Genomic DNA, 21,360 nt, shown 5'->3' with positions numbered 1-21,360 from the left:
GCTACCTTTTACGACAGTTACTATTTTTAGCAGGTTTCTATAAATAGCAGGTTTTGGGTGAAATGAAAAGGGGAATTGAGATTCGTTATTTTATAGGAGATGCGTTGTCAAGTGGAGATTTACGCTTTCATCATCGAACCTTCCCTTTCGGGAATGGGGACAAAAGTAGGTGTCTACAGTTAGCCCCCACTTTGACTGAGTCTTGGAGTAAGACGATGGTCAAAGTATTAGACGGAGTGCGTCGCACAAGCCATAGTGACCTATTTTGGCGAGGGTCTCACGAGCCCCCGAGTGATAACATTTGATTTAAGGGTCATCACTTGAAATGTCGACATATCCCTCACGTGTCATCGGGATTTGTCAACTGATAGTATAGAAACTTCCTCACTTTGTCATTGGAAGGATCTAAAGGTGCGTAGAAACTCCCTCACTTTGTCATTGGGAGTAGCTACAGATGTTTTCGAAATCAAAGCTATAAAGTGTAATTGGGCCTGGCCAAGCCCAATCACGAGGTAAAAATGTTTTTAAAGATTCTCATTTTCAGGGCTAGTTAAACGAGAAAACCGCCTTGTTCTTATGGGACGTAAAACGAAGGAAAATCCAGCACATCGCTCTTTTTGGAAAAAACGGAAGACCAATCCTTTTACTTTTTTGGAAAAGGGAAAACCTGAAAAAGTTATCGCTGCAGCGACTAAGGATCTACGCGACTTGTGACGTAGACCCCGCCGGCTAAAGATGGCGAGCCTGTCCGCTAAGGGTGGACGCCCCGTCCGAAAAAGTGGACGAATCTTGTTTTTGAATATTTGAAAGTAAGGACCTACGCGGCTTGTGACGTAGACCCCTCCGGCTAAAGATGGCGAACCTGTCCGCTAAGGGTGGACGAACCTGTCCGATAGAAGTGGACGAATCTATTTTGAAATTTGTTTTGTGTTTATTTTTTGAAAATAAGGACCTACGTGGTTTGCGCCGTAGACCCCGCCGGCTGAAGATGGCGAGCCTATTTCATTTTGTTTTTTGAAGATTCTACTTTTCGAAAACTGAGGACCTGCGCGGCTAGTGACGCAGACCCCGCCCGCTGAAGGTGGGCGAGCCCTGTCCGCTAAGGGTGGACATCCCTGAATTCGTTTTTTGATTTGGGAACTCGCGTGGTTTGTGACATGATCTTGCCAACTGAAGATGGGCAAGTTCCTATTTCTTTTGTTCTTTGTGATTTTCTTTTGAGAATTTCTTTTTATTCATTCTTGCAAGAGCGAATTCTTTCGAGGGATGCTCGAATTTAGTTGTAACCTGAACGTGGGCTGACAACGTGTTCAGATGGACCTTTGTCTTGTGACCGCCTGCTTTCGTGATTTTGAGCTAGTTTTTACGGCTCGATTTTTGCCACTACTTGGTCTTTGATCAGAGGACCATGCACAAGTGTCAATGACGACCTTTCTCTGAGGTCGAACCTGTTTTTTTTTTGAGATATCCAAACATGAGATGGTGTATTGCGTAGTCCGGGAATGTGATTTTGATCGTGCCCTCCTTGTTGGAGTATATATTTTTTCGCGAGCCCCCAAGCATTGGGGCTCGTCGGTCGTTTTTCGCATCTTGTAATCATGTTTGGGGTCATGCTCGTATGTGCGAGCGACCTTTTATAGTAGTGTGCTACTTTAGCGAAGCCGTGGAGTGCGACTCTAGTTTTCAGGCGATATCCGGTTTTAGCTTGGCCCGGATTAATCCTTTGACAGACAAATATTTTTTATTTGGAAAACCAACGACTTAACTATACACATTTTTGGTGTTTCGAAGAATGACCATGATATTTAACCTCTTTTTTTTGAAAAGTGTACATAAGCATTTTCTGAGACAAGTCTAAGTTTCGACCAAGTTTTAATGTTTATTTTTTTCTTATTTGGGAGCTAAAGGCGCTTTGGGCTTGATCCTACTTGCAATAGGGCCTCGTGGTTAGCAACACGGTTTTAAGTCCTTTCCTGTTCCGCGTTTTGTGAAATCCGGGCCTTGGGCTGCATTTCCAGCGCCCAAGGCCTGGCGTTAAACATTTCGGCGCCCAACCGTGGGCGGTGAAAGTCTTTTCCTGGTGATATTTGACTTTCGGATTTCCTAACACGTTTCCGAATGGGATCAGGATGTCACTGGGTGCGTCCAGCTATATATAGGGGCTAGATACGTCCCTATTTTCCACCACTCTCAATTTCTTTCTCTCTTTTTTGCTGTGTTTTAATTACTCATTGCTTTTTCCATGTCGATCCCTACTTTCTCACTCCAACGGACTGTTAGGCGTTGGCTACGGGCCCTTACTCCCACAGAAAAGGTTTTGTTAAAAGAATACCACTTAGAGGCACTTTTAGGCTTACAACAAATTAATATTGATTATAACTTACTGCATGCTGCCCTAAGCTTTTGGGACTCCGATCATCATGTTTTTGCCTTTCGGGGCAACGAAATATGTCCTTTGCCAGATGAATTTGCTGCGATCCTTGGTTATCCTACTAATGCTACTCCTGTTACTCCTGGCACTATTGAAGAGGGTAAAACAACCATAGGGGCTTTCCTAGGACTAGATGATAACATGTTTGCTGAAATTGTTGTAGGTGACGAGGTTAACTTGGCAAAACTTGTAAAACATCACTTTAGGCCTAGTAAGAATATGACCGAACAGAAATTGAATATTCGAGCCCTTGTACTTTGCTTGTTGAATCATTATTTGCTGTCGAATAACAATGGTAAGTTCGGTGACATAAGGTTGATCCCCTTGATTAGCCAGATGGAAAGTTGCTATTTTATTATGCCGTTGGTTGTTGCCGAGACTTTGCTGAGTGCGGATGAGCTGAAGAAGGATGCCAAATCTGAACATTTTAAGGGAAGCCCCCTATTACTGCAAATAATCGATTTTTCCTTGCGCGTGGAACTCGGTTTTTCCTTGAATTCGTTTTTTCTTGATTTGGAACTCGCGTGGTTCGTGGCACGATCTTGCCTGATCGAGGTGGGCAAGTCACTATTTTTTGTTCATTGTGATTTCTTTTGATATTTCCTTTTTATTTATTCTTTGTAGGAGCGAATTCTTCCGAGGGATGCTCGGATTTAGTTGTAACCTGAACGTGGGTTGACAATGGGTTTAGACAGACTTTTGTCTTGCGACCGTTTGCTTTCGTGGTTTTGAGCTAGTCTTTACGGCTCGATTTCTGCCACCACTTGGTCTTTGATCAGAGGACCATGTACATGTGTCAATGACGATCCCTTTTCTGAGGTTGAACCTGTTCTTTTGAGATCATCCGAACATGGGACGGCGTATAGCGTAGTCCGGGAATGTGATTTCGATTGCGCACTCTTTGTTGGAGTATACTTTTCGCGAGCCCCCAAGAACTTGGGCTTTGTTGGTCATTTTTCGCATACTTCATTACGTCTTTTAATTATGTTTGGGGTCGTGCTTGTATGTGCGAGCGACCTTTCATAGTGGTGTGCTATTTTGGCGAAGTCATGGGGTGCAACTTCAGTCTTCGGGCGACGAGGTTTAATATCATTCGGTTTAGCTTGGCCCGGATTAATCTTTGACATACAAACATTTTTTGAGAAACCAACGACTTAACAACATTTTTTGGTGTTTCGAAGAATGACCTTGATATTTCATATTTGTTTTGAAAAGTGTACATATATGTTCCTTGAGACAAGTCTAAGTTTCGACCAAGTTTTACCATTCATTTTTGCTATTTGGGAGCTTAAAGGTGCTTTTGGGCTTGATCTTAATTGCAATAGGGCCTCGTGTCTAGCAACACGGTTTTAAGTCTTTTCCTGTTCCGCATTTTGTGAAATCTGGGCCTTGGGCGGCATTTTCGGCGCCCAAGGCTGGGCGTTAATTATTTCGGCGCCCAGCTTCGGGCGCTGAAAGTCCTTTCCTGGCGAATTTTGACTTTCGGATTTCTTAACGCGTTTCCGAATGGGATCAGGATGGCACTTGATTCGTTCAGCTATATATAGGGGCTAGATACGTCCCTATTTTCCATCACTCTCAATTTCCTTCTTTCTTTGCTGTGTTTTAGTTACTCCTTGCTTTCGTCATGTCGATTCCTACTTTCTCACTCCAATGGGCTGTTAGGCGTTGGCTACGGTCCCTTACTCCTACAGAAAAGGCTTTGTTGAAAGAATACCACTTAGAGGCACTTTTAGGCTTACAACAAATTAACATTAACTATAATTTTCTGCACGTAGCCCTAAGCTTTTGGGATTCCGATCATCATGTTTTTGCCTTTCGGGGCAACGAAATATGTCCTTTGCCAGATGAATTCGCTGCGATCCTTAGTTATCCTACTAATGCTACCCCTGCCACTCCTGGCACTATTGAAGAGAGTAAAACAACCATAGGGGTTTTCCTAGGACTAGATGCTAACATGCTTGCTAAAATTGTTGTAGGTGATGAGGTTAATTTGGCAAAACTTGTAAAACATCACTTTAGGCCTAGTAAGAATATGACCGAGAAGAAATTGAATATTCGAGCCCTTGTATTTTGTTTGTTGAATCATTATTTGCTGTCGAATAACAATGGTGAGTTCGGTGACATAAGGTTGATCCCCTTGATTATCCAGATGGAAAGTTGTTATTCTATTATGTCATTGGTTGTTGCCGAGACTTTGCTGAGTGTGGATCAGCTGAAGAAGGATGCCAAATCTGAATATTTTAAGGGAAGCCCCCTATTACTGCAGGTAATCGATTTTTTTTTCGCACGTATACGTTTTTTTTGCATATATATTTTTTATTCGTTCTGCCTTGGGGCTGAGTTTCAGCGCCCAGGGCTGGGCGCTGGAATTTTTGGCGCCTGGTCCTGGGCGTTGAAACTGCGCCCCAGGAACCGTTTTCTTTTTATTATTATTTTTTTTGATCGTACCCGTTTTTTGCAGATTTGGCTCGTGGAACGGCTTAGGCTCTTGGAAACTCCTGCCGATCCTAAACATTATCGCCCTATAGGCTTGGGTAACCGAAAATATTTGCACCGAGGCCAGGACGAGGCCGAGTGGGCCTCCTTTTTTACTCATGGTATCTGTTCTATTAAGTGAGTGGTACCGTGGTGGGGTTTGACTACTATGACGGGGGGTTCTGATGTATCGGTTTATGTTTCGTTGTTGGGGCTATCTCGGCCCATTTATATTTTCCCTTACCGAGTCATGCGTCAATACGGTTTAAGGCAGACTATCCCCTTTTCTGATACGGTACCACCTAAAGTAGCGTCCTTTTCACAAGCACGGGTTCAAGCGTGGGCTAAGTATTATGATGGTCTCCCGCGTTGGGCCGTAGCTACAAATGGCTTTGTGGGTCTTTTTGAAAACTAAAAGTTGTGGATGAGCTCCGATGATAAGGCCGTGAGGACCGAGGCTCGAAATGGGAAGCCGGCTGAGCTTTTGATACCTCGCATTCGGGTCAGATATGAGGGCCGTGATTCTGCCAATCCTCGCACCCATGGTATTAAGACTGTGAAAGCTCGTCCTGATCGAAAGAGAAAGGAAGTTCCTCCCCGTTCCAGTTCTAGGCCTAAAAAGGTGCCTAACCTGAAGGGGCCTGCAGTTGTTAAAAGAAGTGCAGGCTCTCGCGGAGATCGTCGCCGGAACAATGTATGGGTTAGGAAGGCTCAGCCGCCTGTGGAAACAGTGGCTAGTCTAGTTGATGATAATAATTCTTCTCCCACCATTGTCTGTGCCCTTGAGGCTGAGCGGGCTATAACTGAGAATGTTTTTGAAGCCTTGGCATCTTTGGAAGTTAGTGTCCAGGAGCCGGTTCTTATGGAGATTGATATTGGGGCAGCGCAGAAGACTGTGGGGGTGGATCCTGCGAACATTGCCCTCTACAAGACTTTATTTGATGATCCGGAAGAACTAGAGTAGTGTAGTTCTTGCTAGGGTGTAGGTGCCCTTTATTTACTTCAGTTGTGTTTGTTTTTTATTCTTAGCACTTTGTTTTCCTTCTTATTATTTTTTCAATAAAGGCGTATTTTTATTTTTCATTTTCATTTATTTTTGTTACTCCTCTTTTTTATGTTTTTATGTGTCTAACACTTTGCATAAAGAATATGTGTTTTTTTTTATTGGACCGAATCCTTGGTAAGGATTGCCTACGTATCTTGTCAGAATCAGGTCGCGCGTAGTTCTAGCTTTAGAATAAGTTCTAATATGCCGGATTTCGGTAGATATGCCCTGAGGTGGAAGCATATTACTTAATCGGTCAAATGAGTGAAGTATTATCATTATTTTCATCTGCCGTTTTTTTTGGCATAAGTCGCGTAAAATATGAAATTTGAAATTTGACTAATTTGTATGACTATATTCTTGGTAAGCCTGTTTGGATACGTACTGTACCCCCCAAGTGTTCGTTATTTTTCCGTTGTGTGCGGATAAAATGACGAGCACTTCTGAAAAGAATTTTTTTGGCACGCAGAGAGTTTCAACGCCCAGGCTGGGGCGTCAAAGATTTCGGCGCCCAGCCCTGGGCGCTGAAAATGACTTGGGCGGTCAATTTTTGACGCTTTGCTTCACATGTTCTTGCATTTATTTCTTTTTTGTGCCTTGATTTTTTGCTCGTATTTAAAGTTAATTTTGAGGCTATTTTGGAGGCTTTTTTGGCTGTTAGCGTGAAATGCATTTTTGTCCGGATTAATTTTTTCTATTCATGACTCGAAACAGTTTTGAAAATGGAGTTAGGGTGCGGAAGTTATGAAGATCTTTATGTAGGCTTTTGAGGTGGGTTTAAGTGCGTGTTGTTAGTGAAGGGTATGATGGAATTATGTTTTATGAATCTGTTTTTTGGTAACATTTGCATTGTTTTGGATTTTGATTTCCTTTGATTTCTTTTGGGTCGCATGGATTGACTCTTATGATGACACTGGTTGGCTTTTTAGGTTTTGGGGATATGAATGGGATGGTGCGGTTTATTTTGTGGGTTTCGGGAACTGGTTCCCATGGCACTATTTCAAGACCGAATGGGCCTCGTTTGTTGGGCCTAGATTGGGCCGCCTCTTTATTTTTGTATTTTGCAAGTACATTTGGTGTTTACTTAGTGTTAGAATAAAATCTTTAGGAGAAATATTACGCCTTTATTCATTTGGAAAGAAAGGAAAACACACTGAAATAAAACTGACCTTATATTCTAAGGGGCCTTAGGACCATCTAAAGCCTCTATTATATTTTTTCTACCAATCTAAAGAACTACTAGGCGCTTTTAACTAATGGTGCTCTATGTGGCTCAAGCCTGGGGTTTAGTCTCGTAAAACTTCGGTCCTTCACCGGTACTCATCTTGAATTCTATTCCTTTTGCATTGACCCACTGATATGTCTTCACCCATCCGTTCTCGATCTCTTCTAGTGTTGATGCAGGAGAGATTAACCGGGTTGGATCGAAACCTTCATTTTGTAAAGCTAGGGTAGTCATCACAGTCTCGTTCTCCATAGGCCTCGATTCATTAAACAATGTCCATGGAGCCTGGTTGTCCAATATTTCAGCTATTTTAGTCTTGGTGAGGTGGGGTGCCTCATCCAAGTTGTGGCAGTCACGGAAAATTTCAAATCCGGGTTTTAGCAAGCCATCCTGAACGAAGGGTTCAGGGAAATCACAACATGGGTGTTCTTCTCCTTCCCGAACGAACATCCCGTTAAGGGTCCTTTGATACGGGGGAAAGAGGGTGGTTTGTTTGGCTTTGTTAAGGCGTAGCCCAGACAGGCGGTCAGCAATATCTTCCTCCGTTGGTTCATAGCCTAAGCCAAAGGGAGTAGATTTGTTGGGAAAAGGATGGAATGTGCATTCCTTCTTCCTTATGCCCAATGGGGTTCCTGGGAAATAACCTTGAGCTAGCAGCATTCTAGGGATGGCCCGGGATGCACGCGGGTCTAGGAATGCTGGATCATAGTCTTTAATGAACTGGATTGCTTCTTCCATTTGAAACCCATAAAGGTCGTCTGCAGTTTCGGCCGTTCCAACCATAGTACAACTGACGTCGAGAGGAGGGGCGCGGATTTCTAGTATTACCCCGTTATGGTTAAGTTTAACCATTTGGTGCAGGGTAGAAGCCACACCTCCTAAGTCATGGAGCCAAGGTCGCCCCAAGAGGAGGTTGAAAGTGGGCTTGATGTCGATTATTTGAAACTCCGTGGTGCGTGCCACAGGCCCTGTTTGTATGGTGAGGTTGATTTTTCCCAATACAGGCCTATGGGAGTTGTCATAAGCTCGTACCCCTTGCGTGGAGGTTTGGAAGTCATCGTTTCCTAGCCCTAAGCAATGGGCGGTTCGCAATGGGCAGACATTAACCGCCTAACCATTATCTACGAGCGCTAGGGGGATGTTTTGTCCTTTGCATCCAACCACTAGATAAAGGGCTTTATTGTGAGCACCCCCCTCTTTGGGTAAGTCTTTATCAGTGAAAACTATGGCCTTTTCTCCGGCATCTCTCGTGACAAGGCTAAGCAATGAGTCAGGTGTGATATCTGTAGGTAGTGAGATGAGGTCAAGTGAGCGAATAAGCTTTTCGCGATGTTCCTTAGAAGTACACATGAGATCCCAGATGGTAATCTCGGCCTTGGTTCTTTTTAGTTGTTTCAAGAGAGGATTTTCAATGACTTCTGCGACGGTGGCGTGCCGTCCATTCTCAGGAGTTTGCCTAACTGGGATGTCGTCCGTAGGAGGTGGGTGAATATCCGGTTGGTATATTCTTCCGGATCGGGTGAGGTTGTCTACCTCGGGCTCCTGAGGGGTGGTGTCAATGAGAGCATACCCGGGCCAAGTTTCAGTGAAGAGGTCCTGGCCCGACACTTGAAATAGGTAAATATCTTCAGCATCATCATCCCACACACCGCACAGTTCTCTCTCGATTCGATCCATAGGGACCACGGCGAGTGGTGCACCTTGAGGCGTGATGTACACCGTGGGGTCGAAGTTCTCTGGTTGGTCGAGAGAGATGTGAGAAGAGCCGAGTGGGCTCTTGTTGTTGTTGGGTTTGCCAACGTTAGGGAGAGGTATCACTTCATCCTCTATCATGTCCTGGATCGTATGTTTTAGATTCCAGCAGTTTTCAGTGTCATGCCCATTTCCCTGGTGGAATTTGCAGTAAGTACCTTCGACCAAATATTTGCCCTTGACAGGAGGGTCACGGGTGGGGCCTATAGGTCTCAACTTTCCTTGATTGGTTAGTCTTTTAAAGGCTTGTACCAAAGTCGACCCGAGTGGGGCAAACTTTCGGTCTCGGACCAATCTTCCAGGGCTTCTTCGGGCGGGAGTCTCCTCTACGGCATGGACTTCTTGGGCTTGGGATGTGTTGCCCCTGTTGTAGGTATTGCTTTTATATGCGGGTTTACTTTGTATTGTTTTTGCGAGATCATCCTCGATCTTTATTCCCACATCATAAACTCTTTTGAAAGTGTCAAGTCCCAGGTACCTAAGGTGCTGTCTGTAGGCCGGGTCCAAGTTGTCAATGAATTTTTGGACCAATTCTGTTTCGGGAGGCCTATTGATTAGCTGGGCCGCCTGATCCCTCCATCTAGCAAAGTAGGTTGTGAAACCCTCATTTTTCTTTTGGAAGAGAACTTCCAGCTCGCGCATAGTGACTTGAAAATCCATGTTCGACGAGTATTGCTTGATGAAGACATTGATAAAGTCTTCCCAAGTGGGGAAGAGCTTAGGGTCCTGGTGATAGTACCATTTGAACGGCACGGGTTCCAAGGACAAAGGAAAGGCAGGTAAATACATGGACTTGTCCACGCCTTTCAAGTTCATGGCATTCACAAAGCTCAGTAGATGATCACGGGGGTTGTCCGTGGCCTTGAACTTTGGTAAGTCAGATGAACTGAACTTTTCTGGTAGTTTAACAGGAAAAGGTTCCGGATCGAGGGATCGAGTGCTTTTGAAGGCGTAAGAAAAGCACTCAATTTCAAAAGCGACTCGTAAAAAATTAATAACTCTTTGCGTCGTTGTTAGGCCTCCTACGACGACAATGCTCGGCACTAAAAACCGAACATGCTAATAATTATGAATGTCACACGGACAAGTGTTTCGAAAATCCAAAGAATGACCAAAAGAAAAAAAAACTAAAAAGTGTACCAACAAAAGAAAGAGTGAAAAACCAATAGAGAGAGTCGAAGTCTAGACTAAGTAATACTTGAAACTTTGGGACCTAAACTTCAGCTTATCTTATGCATAGGACTTGTCCTGCCACTTGGTGCCGATCAGGAAATCAACGGTTAGTGCGCCTCGAAGATACATCGCCAACACCAGGTTTAGTGACTCCAAGCTCCGTCTGTCATCCCTCATTTCAAGGATCTCCGCTTCCCCAACCTCGATTCGCACCGTCAAACATGTCCATCGAAGAATTGCAAGAGCAGATGGCTCAAATGACCCAACTCATGGGCCAACTGAAAATGGAAAACGAAGCCTTAGCGGCTGCACAAGCCAAAAATGACCTCGATAACGAGAAGAGGATTGAAAAAATGGTCCTACAGCAAACCATGGGGAGCAAGTACTTCTCCCTCGATCCTGAACCTTTTCCTGGCAAACTACCAGAAAAGTTTAGTTCATCTGACTTACCAAAGTTTAAAGCCACGGACAATCCCCGTGATCATCTATTGAGCTTTGTGAATGCCATGAACTTGAAAGGCGTGGACAAGTCCATGTATTTACCTGCCTTTCCTTTGTCCTTGGAACCCGTGCCGTTCAAATGGTACTATCACCAGGACCCTAAGCTCTTCCCCACTTGGGAAGACTTTGTCAATGTCTTCATCAAGCAATACTCGTCGAACATGGATTTTCAAGTCACTATGCGCGAGCTGGAAGTTCTCTTCCAAAAGAAAAATGAGGGTTTCACAACCTACTTTGCTAGATGGAGGGATCTGGCGGCCCAGCTAATCAATAGGCCTCCCGAAACAGAATTGGTCCAAAAATTCATTGACAACTTGGACCCGGCCTACAGACAGCACCTTAGGTACCTGGGACTTGACACTTTCAAAAGAGTTTATGATGTGGGAATAAAGATCGAGGATGATCTCGCAAAAACAATACAAAGTAAACCCGCATATAAAAGCAATACCTACAACAGGGGCAACACATCCCAAGCCCAAGAAGTCCATGCCGTAGAGGAGACTCCCGCCCGAAGAAGCCCTGGAAGATTGGTCCGAGACCGAAAGTTTGCCCCACTCGGGTCGACTTTGGTACAAGCCTTTGAAAGGCTAACCAATCAAGGAAAATTGAGACCTATAGGCCCCACCCGTGACCCTCCTGTCAAGAACAAATATTGGGTCGAAGGTACTTACTGCAAATTCCATCAAGGAAATGGGCATGACACCGAAAACTGCTGGAATCTAAAACATACGATCCAGGACATGATAGAGGATGAAGTGATACCTCTCCCTAACGTTGGCAAACCCAACAACAATAAGAGCCCACTCGGCTCTTGTCACATCTCTCTCGACCAACCAGAAAATGAGAACTTCGACCCTACGGTGTACATTACACCCCGAGGTGCACCACCCGCTGTGGTCCCTATGGATCGAATCGAGAGAGAAGTATGTGGTGTGTGGAATGATGATGCTGAAGATATTTACCTATCTCAAGTGTCGGGCCAGGACCTCTTTACTGAAACTTGGCCCGGGTATGCTCTCATTGACACCACCCCTCAGGAGCCCGAGGTCGACAACCTCACCCGATCCGGAAGGATATACCAACCGGATTTTCAGCCACCTCCTATGGGCAATATCCCTGATAGGCAAACTCCTGAGAATGGACGGCACACCACCGTCGCGGAAGTCATTGAAAATCCTCTCTTGAAACAACTAAAAAGAACCAAAGCCGAAATTACCATTTGGGATCTCATGTGTACTTCAAAGGAACATCGCGAAAAGCTTATTCGCTCACTCGACCTCATCTCAGTACCTACAGATATCACACCTGACTCACTGGTTAGCCATGTCACGAGAGATGCCGGAGAAAAGGCCATAGTTTTCACTGACAAAGACTTGCCCAAGGAGGGGGGTGCTCACAACAAAGCCCTTTATCTAGTGGTTGGATGCAAAGGACAAAACATCCCCCTAGCGCTCGTAGATAACGGTTCGGCGGTCAATGTTTGCCCATTGCGAACCGCCCATTGCTTGGGGCTAGGAAATGATGACTTCCAAACCTCCACGCAAGGGGTACGAGCTTATGATAACTCCCGAAGGCCTGTGTTGGGAAAAATCAACCTCACCATACAAACCGGGCGTGTGGCACGCACCATAGAGTTTCAAATAATTGACATCAAGCCCACTTTCAACCTGCTCTTGGGGCGACCTTGGCTCCATGACTTAGGAGGTGTGGCTTCTACCTTGCACCAAATGGTTAAACTTAACCATAACGGGGTAATACTAGAAATCCGCGCCCCTCCTCTCGACGTCAGTTGTACTATGGTTGGAACGGCCGAAATTGCAGACGACCTTTATGGGTTTCAAATGGAAGGAACAATCCAGTTCATCGAAGATTATGATCCAGCATTCCTAGACCCGCATGCATCCCGAGTCATCCCTAGAATGCTGTTAGCTCAAGGTTATTTCCCTAGAACCCCATTGGGCATAAGAAAGAAGGAATGCACATTCCATCCTTTACCCAACAAATCTACTCCCTTTGGCTTAGGCTATGAACCAACGGAGGAAGATATTGCTGAACGCCTGTCTAGGCTTCGCCTTAACAAGGCCAAACAAACCACCCTCCTTTCCCCATATCAAAGAACCCTTAACGGGATGTTCGTTCGGGAAGGAGAAGGACACCCATGCTGTGATTTCCCTGAACCCTTCGTTCAGGATGGCTTGCTAAAACCAGGATTTGAAATCTTCCATGACAGCCACACCTTGGATGAGGCACCCCACCTCACCAAGACTAAAACAATTGAAATATTGGACGACCAGGCTCTATGGACATTGTTTAACGAATCGAGGCCTATGGAGGACGGGACTGTGACGACTACCCTAGCTTTACAAGATGAAGGTTTTGATCCAACCCGGTTAATCGCTCCTGCATCAACACTAGAAGAGATCGAGAACGGATGGGTGAAGACATATCAGTGGGTCAATGCAAAAGGAATAGAATTCAAGATGAGTACCGGTGAAGGACCAAAGTTTTACGAGACTAAGCCCAAGGCTTGAGCCACATAGAGCACCGTAGTAAAAAGCGCCTAGTAGTTCTTTAGATTGGTAGAAAAATAATAAAGACTTTAGATGGTCCTAAGACCCCTTAGAATATAGGTCAAGTTTGTTTTAGTGTGTTTTCCTTACTTTCCAAATTAATAAAGGCGTAATATTTCTCCTAAAATTTTATTCTAACACTAAGTAAACACCAAATGTACTTGCAAAACACAAAAATAAAGAGGCGCCCCACTCTAAGGCCCAACAAACGAGGCCCATTCGGTCTTGAAATAGTGCTATGGGAACCAGTTCCCGAAACCCACAAAATAAACCGCACCATCCCATTCATATCCCCAAAAACCTAAAAAGTCAACCAGTGTTATCACAAGAGTCAATCCATGCAACCCAAAAAAATCAAAGGAAATCAAAATCCAAAACAATGCAAATGTTACCAAAAAACAGATTCATAAAACATAATTCCATCATACCCTTCACTAACAACGCGCACCTCAATCCACCCAAAAAGCCTACACAAAGATTTTCATATCTTCTACACCCTAACTCCATTTTCAAAACCGTTTCGAGTCACGGATGGAAAAAATTAATCCGGACAAAAATGCATCTCACGCTAACAGTAAAAAAAGCCTCCGTATTAGCCTCAAAATCGATTTTAAATACAAGCAAAATCAAAGCACTAAAAAAATAGGCTCACCAAAAAATATAGCCATACAAAAAGTAGTCGAATTTCATTTTTTTTACGCGACTTACGGCAAACAAAAAACGGCAGACGAAAATAATGATAATACTTCACTCATTTGACCGATTAAGTTATATGCTACCACCTCAGGGCATATCTATTAAAATCTGGCATCCTAGAACTTATTCTAGCCAGAACTACGCGCGACCTGATTCTGACAAGATACGTAGGCAATCCTTACCAAGGATTCGGTCCAATCAAAAAACAAACATACATAAATTGTGCAAAAATTGTTGGACATGTAAAAATATAAAAAGAAGGAGAAACAAAAAATGAAAATGAAAACATAAAATACACCTTTATTGAAAAAGAATAAGAAGGAAAACAAAGTGCTAAGGAATGAAAAAAAAAACACAACTGAAATAAATAAAGGGCACCTACACCCTAGCAAGAACTACACTACTCTAGTTCTTCCGGATCATCAAATAAAGTCTTGTAGAGGGCAATGTTCGCAGGATCCACCCCCCACAGTCTTCTGTGCTGCCCCAATATCAATCTCCATAAGAACCGGCTCCTGGACACTAACTTCCAAAGATGCCAAGGCTTCAGAAATATTCTCAGTTATAGCCCGCTCAGCCTCAAGGGAACAGACAATGGTGGGAGAAGGATTATTATCATCAACTAGACTAGCCACTGTTTCTACAGGCGGCTAAGCCTTCCTAACCCATACATTGTTCCGGCGACGATCTCCGCGAGAGCTTGCATTTCTTTTAACAACAGCAGGCCCCTTCATGTTAGGCATCTTTTTAGGCCTGAAACTAGAACGGGGAGGAACTTCCTTTCGCTTTCGATCAGGACGAGCTTTCACAGTCTTAATACTATAGGTACGAGGTTTGGCAAAATCAGGACCCTCATACTTAACACGAATACGAGGTATCAAAAGCTCAGCCGGCTCCCCATTTCGAGCCTCGGTCCTCACAGCTTTATCATTGGAGCTCATCCACAACTTGTAGTTTTCAGAAAGACCCACAAAGCCATTTGTAGCTACGGCCCAACGCGGGAGACCATCATAATACTTAGCCCACGCTAGAACCCGTGCTTGTGAAAAGGCCGCTACCTTAGGTGGTACCGTATCAGAAAAGGGGATAGTCTGCCTTAAACCATATTGACGCATGACTCGGTAAGGGAAAATATAAATGGGACGAGATAGCCCCAATAAGGAAACATAAACCGATACATCAGGACCCCCCGTCATAGTAGTCAAACCCCACCATGGTACCACCCACTTAATAGAACAAATGCCATAAGTAAAAAAGGAGGTCCATTCGGCCTCGTCCTGGTCTTGGTGCAAGTATTTTCGGTTACCCAAGGCTATAGGGCGATAATGTTTAGGATCGGCAGGAGCTTCCAAGAGTCTAGGCCGTTCCGCGAGCCAAATCTGCAAAAACCGGTTCCTGGGGCGCAATTTCAATGCCCAGGACCAGGCGCCGAAAATTCCAGCGCTCAGCCCTGGGCGCTGAAACTCAGCCCCAAGGCAGGACGAATAAAAAATGTGTACGCAAAAAAAAAAAACGTGTATACGTGCGCAAGAAAAATCGATTACCTGCAGTAATAGGGGGCTTCCCTTAAAATGTTCAGATTTGGCATCCTTCTTCAGCTCATCCGCACTCAGCAAAGTCTCGGCAACAACCAACGGCATAATGGGATAGCAACTTTCCATCTGGCTAATCCAGGGGATCAACCTTATGTCACCGAACTCACCATTGTTATTCGACAGCAAATAATGATTCAACAAGCAAAATACAAGGGCTCCAATATTCAATTTCTGTTCGGTCATATTCTTACTAGGCCTAAAGTGGTGTTTTACAAGTTTTGCCAAATTAACTTCATCACCTACAACAACTTCAGCAAGCATGTTAGCATCTAGTCCTAGGAAAGCCCCTATGGTTGTTTTACTCTCGTCAATAGTGCCAGGAGTGGCAGGGGTAGCATTAGTAGGATAACCAAGGATCGCAGCAAATTCATCTGGCAAAGGACATATTTCGTTGCCCCGAAAGACAAAAACATGATGATCGGAATCCCAAAAGCTTAGGGCTGCGTGCAAAAAATTATAGTCAATGTTATTTTGTTGTAAGCCTAAAAGTGGCTCTAAGTGGTATTCTTTCAATAAAGCCTTTTCTGTAGGATTAAGGGCCCGTAGCCAACGCCTAACAGCCCGTTGGAGTGAGAAAGTGGGAATTGACATGACGAAAGCAAGGAGTAATTAAAACACAGCAAAGAAAGAAGGAAATTGAGAGTGATGGAAAATAAGGGACGTATCTAGCCCCTATATATAGCTGAACGCATCAAGTGACATCCTGATCCCATTCGGAAACGCGTTAAGAAATCCGAAAGTTAAAATTCGCCAGGAAAAGACTTTCAGCGCCCGAAGCTGGGCGCCGAAATATTTAACGCCCTGCCTTGGGCGCCAAAAATGCAGCCCAAGGCCCAGATTTCACAAAACTCGGAGCAGGAAAAGACTTAAAACCGTGTTGCTAGACACGAGGCCTTATGTACAATTAAGATCAAGCCCAAAAGCACCTTTAAGCTCCCAAATAGCAAAAATAAATGGTAAAACTTGGTCGAAACTTAGACTTGTCTCCAGGAACATATATGTACACTTTTCAAAACAAATGCGAAATATCAAGGTCATTCTTCGAAACACCAAAAAATGTTGTTAAGTCGTTGGTTTCTCAAATAAAAAATGTTTGTCTGTCAAAAGATTAATCCGGGTCAAGCTAAACCGAATGATATTAAACCTCGTCGCCCGAAGACTGAAGTCGCACCCCACGACTTCGGCAAAATAGCACACCACTATGAAAGGTCGCTCGCACGTACGAGCACGACCCCGAACATGATTAAAAGACGTTATGAAGTATACGAAAAATGACTAACAAAGCCCAAGTGCTTGGGGGCTCGCGAAAAGTATACTCCAACAAAAAAAAGCGCGCAATCAAAATCACATTCCCGGACTGCGCTATACGCCATCCCATGTTTGGATGATCTCAAAAGAACAGGTTCAACCGCAGAAAAGGGTCGTCACGGACACTTGTACATGGTCCTCTGATCAAAGACCAAGTGGTGGCAAAAATCGAGCCATAAAGACTAGCTCAAAACCACGAAAGCAGACGGTCGCAAGACAAAGGTCCGTCTGAACCCGTTTGTCAACCCACGTTCAGGTTACAACTAAATTCGAGCATCCCTCGAAAGAATTCGCTCTTGCAAGAATGGATAAAAAGAAATCCTCAAAAGGAATCACAAAGAACAAAAGAAATAGGAACTTGCCTATCTCTAGTTGGAAAGATCGCGTCACAAACCACGCGAGTTCCCAAATTGAAAAAACGAATTCAGGGATGTCCACCCTTAGCGGACAGGGCTCGCCCACCTTCAGCGGGCGGGGTCTGCGTCACTAGCCGCGCAGGTCCTCAGTTTTCCAAAAAACAAAACTTTCAAAAATTCAAAATGAAACAGGCTCGCCATCTTCAGCCGGCGGGGTCTACGGCACAAACCACGTAGGTCTTCATTTTCCAAAAAATAAATACAAAACAAATTTCAAAATAGATTCGTCCACTTCTATCGGACGGGGTGTCCACCCTTAGCGGATAGGCTCGCCATCTTTAGCCGGCGGGGTCTGTGTCAGTAACCGCGCAGGTCCTTAGTCGCTGCAGCGATAACCTTTATCGGTTTTCCCTTTTTTCCAAAAATTAAAGGATCGGTTTTCCCTTTTTCCAAAAATTGAAGGATTGGTTTTCCGTTTTTCCAAAAAAGAACGATGTGCTGGATTTTCCTTCGTTTTACGTCCCATAAAAACAAGGGGGTTTTCTCGTTTAACTAGCCTTGAAAATGAGAATCTTTAAAAAAAAACATTTTTACCTCGTGGTTGGGCTCGGCCAAGCCCAATTACACTTTATAGCTTTGATTTCGAAAACATCTGTAGCTACTCCCAATGACAAAGTGAGGGAGTTTCTACACTTCTTTAGATCCTTCCAATGACAAAGTGAGGAAGTTTCTATACTATCCGTTGACAAATCCCAATGACACGTGAGGGATATGTCGACACTCCAAGTGATGACCCTTAAGTCAAATGTTATCACTTGACAACGCATCTCCTATAAAATAACGAATCTCATTACCCCTTTTCATTTCACCCGAAACTTGCTAATTATGGAAACCTGCTAAAAGTAGTAACTGCCGTAATAGGTAGTTGTTAAAAGTGGCAAGTCATAAAAGATAGAAACCTGTCAGAATTAGGTGTTGCACTCCAACATAAATCCTAAATGAGATAGAAATTGCGATAGAATCCTATTCCTAATATGATTCGAAAGTAAGAGTCACGTATTAATTAAAATCCTAACGAGCCTAGAGTTCGTAACGGGCCCAGACGCATCCCGTCACAAGGTTAATACGCACTAAAAGACTCAATTAAATCTCAAATACTCCGGATTCTAGGAATCCGAATCTGACTAAGGAAAACAGCCCAGACCCTATTTTCAACGCCTGGCTCTGGGCGCTGAAAATACCTGGTATGTGTTTTTTCCTAATTCCTCGTGGATTAGAGTTCTGCAATTCTATCTTTCCACGAACTCTTTCCTACAAATAGACCCTTAAGTTCGACGTGAAAAGAACACAACAACACACAATTATATTCTGAGTATTGACTCCAAACCCCTAAGCCTAAGCCTCACGCTGCAAAACGGATCACGCGTTCTGTCGCAATCGATCCATAAATCGAACAGAACGTATCCTGTCCCATAATTTGAGATTCGTTAAATAAAAGGAGAAATAGCAAAGTCAAAGTGGTTAGTTTTCTGAGAACGGTGACACACCTCTCAAGGGTGCGTCGTAATGTGTCCCTTTTCGATGGTTTAATTGCTTTCCTCGCCCTTTTATGAACTGTTAAACTAACTAAATCCGATTGTTCCATCACGCTTAATAAATATGATATTTTTTGGAAATTAGATTATCATGCTAGGTCCCTTAAAACAATATAAATCAGATAATCGCGCTCGATCTAGTCTTATATGTTGTATATTGTTAAAATAAACTCATATTAGTTTAATAGCTAACGTATGTCCCTTCAATTATTTATGCTGAGCTAGTAAGGATATCCTGCCTCTGGAGTTATCGAAGAGCGAGTACTCCTCTCGGTAGTTACAGTCTCCCGAACCCTCAATCTCTACCCTGCGGGTGTACGTTAAGCGATCCCCACCACCAGGGATCACAAGGGAACCTACGGCCGTCGTGGTCAAACATAATTGCACTCCCTTTATGTCACGATAACCGGGTTTTGTCAGTTTTTCTCATTGTCGTTAAAAACTGAATGGCGACTCCTATATTACTAGTCAATTGGGTGTAAACTCACAGGAAATCTAATTACACTTGATTTGACAAAAAGAAGCGTCACACCCATGAGGGACGAGGTCACGCATTAGCCTCGTGCTTTTTTGACCCCCTCACAATTGCTACCTTTGCCAATGCAAGGACAACCTTGGAAGCTAGGAAGGGGGTTGGTAAGGAATTTATTGTTGCATTCAGATCTGGTGCTGTTATTTGTTTCCTTCTGCAGAAAATGGCTTATTGGTCCTCTAAGTTAGCATTAATATGTTCAGGCGATGATTTAGGCTATTACTGGTTATGGTCTTGGAGGTTCTTCGATGGTTTTTTGATACTAAAGCTTCGGATGTAGGTGTTGGTCTAGTAGGAAAGATTGAAAGGAACATCCTAGAAGACAAGAAACCCAGTTGTAAGAATCTTCACTGTTCATGAAGTAGGACTCTGATTGGCTTAATTCTCATAATTATCTTCTGTTATTTCAGGTGATTGCTGACAATGTTGGTGATATAGCTGGGAATGGGGTCTGATCTTTTTGGTTCATATGTTGAATCATCCCGTGCTGCCTTTGTTGTTTCCTCTATAGTCTATATCCTCCTTCGGCATCAACCACGAGTTGACTGCCATGTGTTATCCTCTACCTATCAGTTCGATATTTTGTTTGATCATAGCTTGCTTGATAACTACTCTCTTTGCTACCGATTTCTTTAAAATCAAGGCAAATTTGTTAAAAAGGACCTTTTATAACCCAAATTTTGCGAGAAAGGACCTTATATAATTTTTTTTGTGAAAACATACCTTAATGTAAATTTTTTTTGCGAGAAAGGACCTTATATAATTTTTTTTTGTGAAATCACACCTTAATGTAATTTTTTTTTTGCGAAAGACAACCAAAAATAAATTTCCGGCATTGACTGAGCTTTTTCGGCCATTGACTTGCACGTGAGAAGCACGCGTGGCTTTATTTTGCTAATCACACCCAATTTTCCTCCAAAATTCTAAGCTTTAAAACCTAAAGTTGAAAAAAAAATCGAAATAAAATCAAGCTTGAAAATTCAAGACTCGGGAAAATCAATGTCTTTAGCCAACGTAAGCCACACGTGCTGCTCACGTGCAAGTCAATGGCCGGAAAAGCTAAATCAATGCCGGAAACTTCCCTTAGGTCCTTTCTCGCAAAAAAAATTACTTTAAGGTGTGTTCTCACAAAAAAAATTATATAAGGTCCTTTCTCGCAAAATTTGAGTTATAAAAGGTCCTTTTTGGCAAATTTGCCTAAAATCAAAGCTGTCAACGAAATTGAGCCAAAACTGAAGAAGCAACTTATTATTTTATTTCAATTGTTCTTATGCATGTCGGTGTTGCAATTGTCACTTAGCTTGCTGTCCCATCCACTTTCACCATTTTCAATGTGGGATGACTTCACAAATACTAGTTGTCAGTGCTAGTTTATTATTATTTTTTATATTTTCTTTGTTTAACTTGGGTAGGCTAAATTTATTTCAATAAGAATGCAGTTTGTTGCGTGATTAGATTTGGTTGAGCTTGTATAAACTTTACTTCGTTTTTTGGTTAATAAAATTGCTTATGTACCAAAAACGCAAAAGAAAAATCCAAGCTATAAATCGCATATTATTTTTTGAGGAAAAATTGGTTCTAAATTGTAGTTAAGCTTTTGTGTTCGATTTTAGCAAAAATAAAATCTTTGAATAAATTTACAATCAATTCAGGTTGGGTTTAATGAGTAGAGGTTGTAAATGGATCGGTTTAAATTGGTCACAGGTCAATGATTGTAAATGGTTTGAGTATAACAGTTCACAAGAGGTCATAACTTGGTTTATATTTATATTTATCCTCTTCTATAATTTAACGATATGTAATATATAGGATGTAATAGTTTTATTAATTGTTTTAAAGCTAGAATGTGAGGGACAAAACAATTTCAAGTCTTGACTTTATATATAGACTTTTGACAACATAATATTTAGAAGATAGTTATTATGGTAATATATACTTTACTAGTGCAAAACACAACTTTTAGGGCAGTCTAAATTGAAATAATTGTTGAAAAGACTTTTAGTGGCTACCTAAATTTCACTAATGCAAAAAATAAACATTTTGGGGTAGTCTAAATTTCTGAAATGCTAAAACAATATTTTAGAGGCAACTATAATATTACTA

Source organism: Spinacia oleracea, chromosome 5 (genome assembly GCF_020520425.1).
Source record: "Spinacia oleracea cultivar Varoflay chromosome 5, BTI_SOV_V1, whole genome shotgun sequence".
NCBI classification, from domain to species: Eukaryota; Viridiplantae; Streptophyta; class Magnoliopsida; order Caryophyllales; family Amaranthaceae; genus Spinacia; species Spinacia oleracea.
This window is presented reverse-complemented; position numbering follows the sequence as displayed.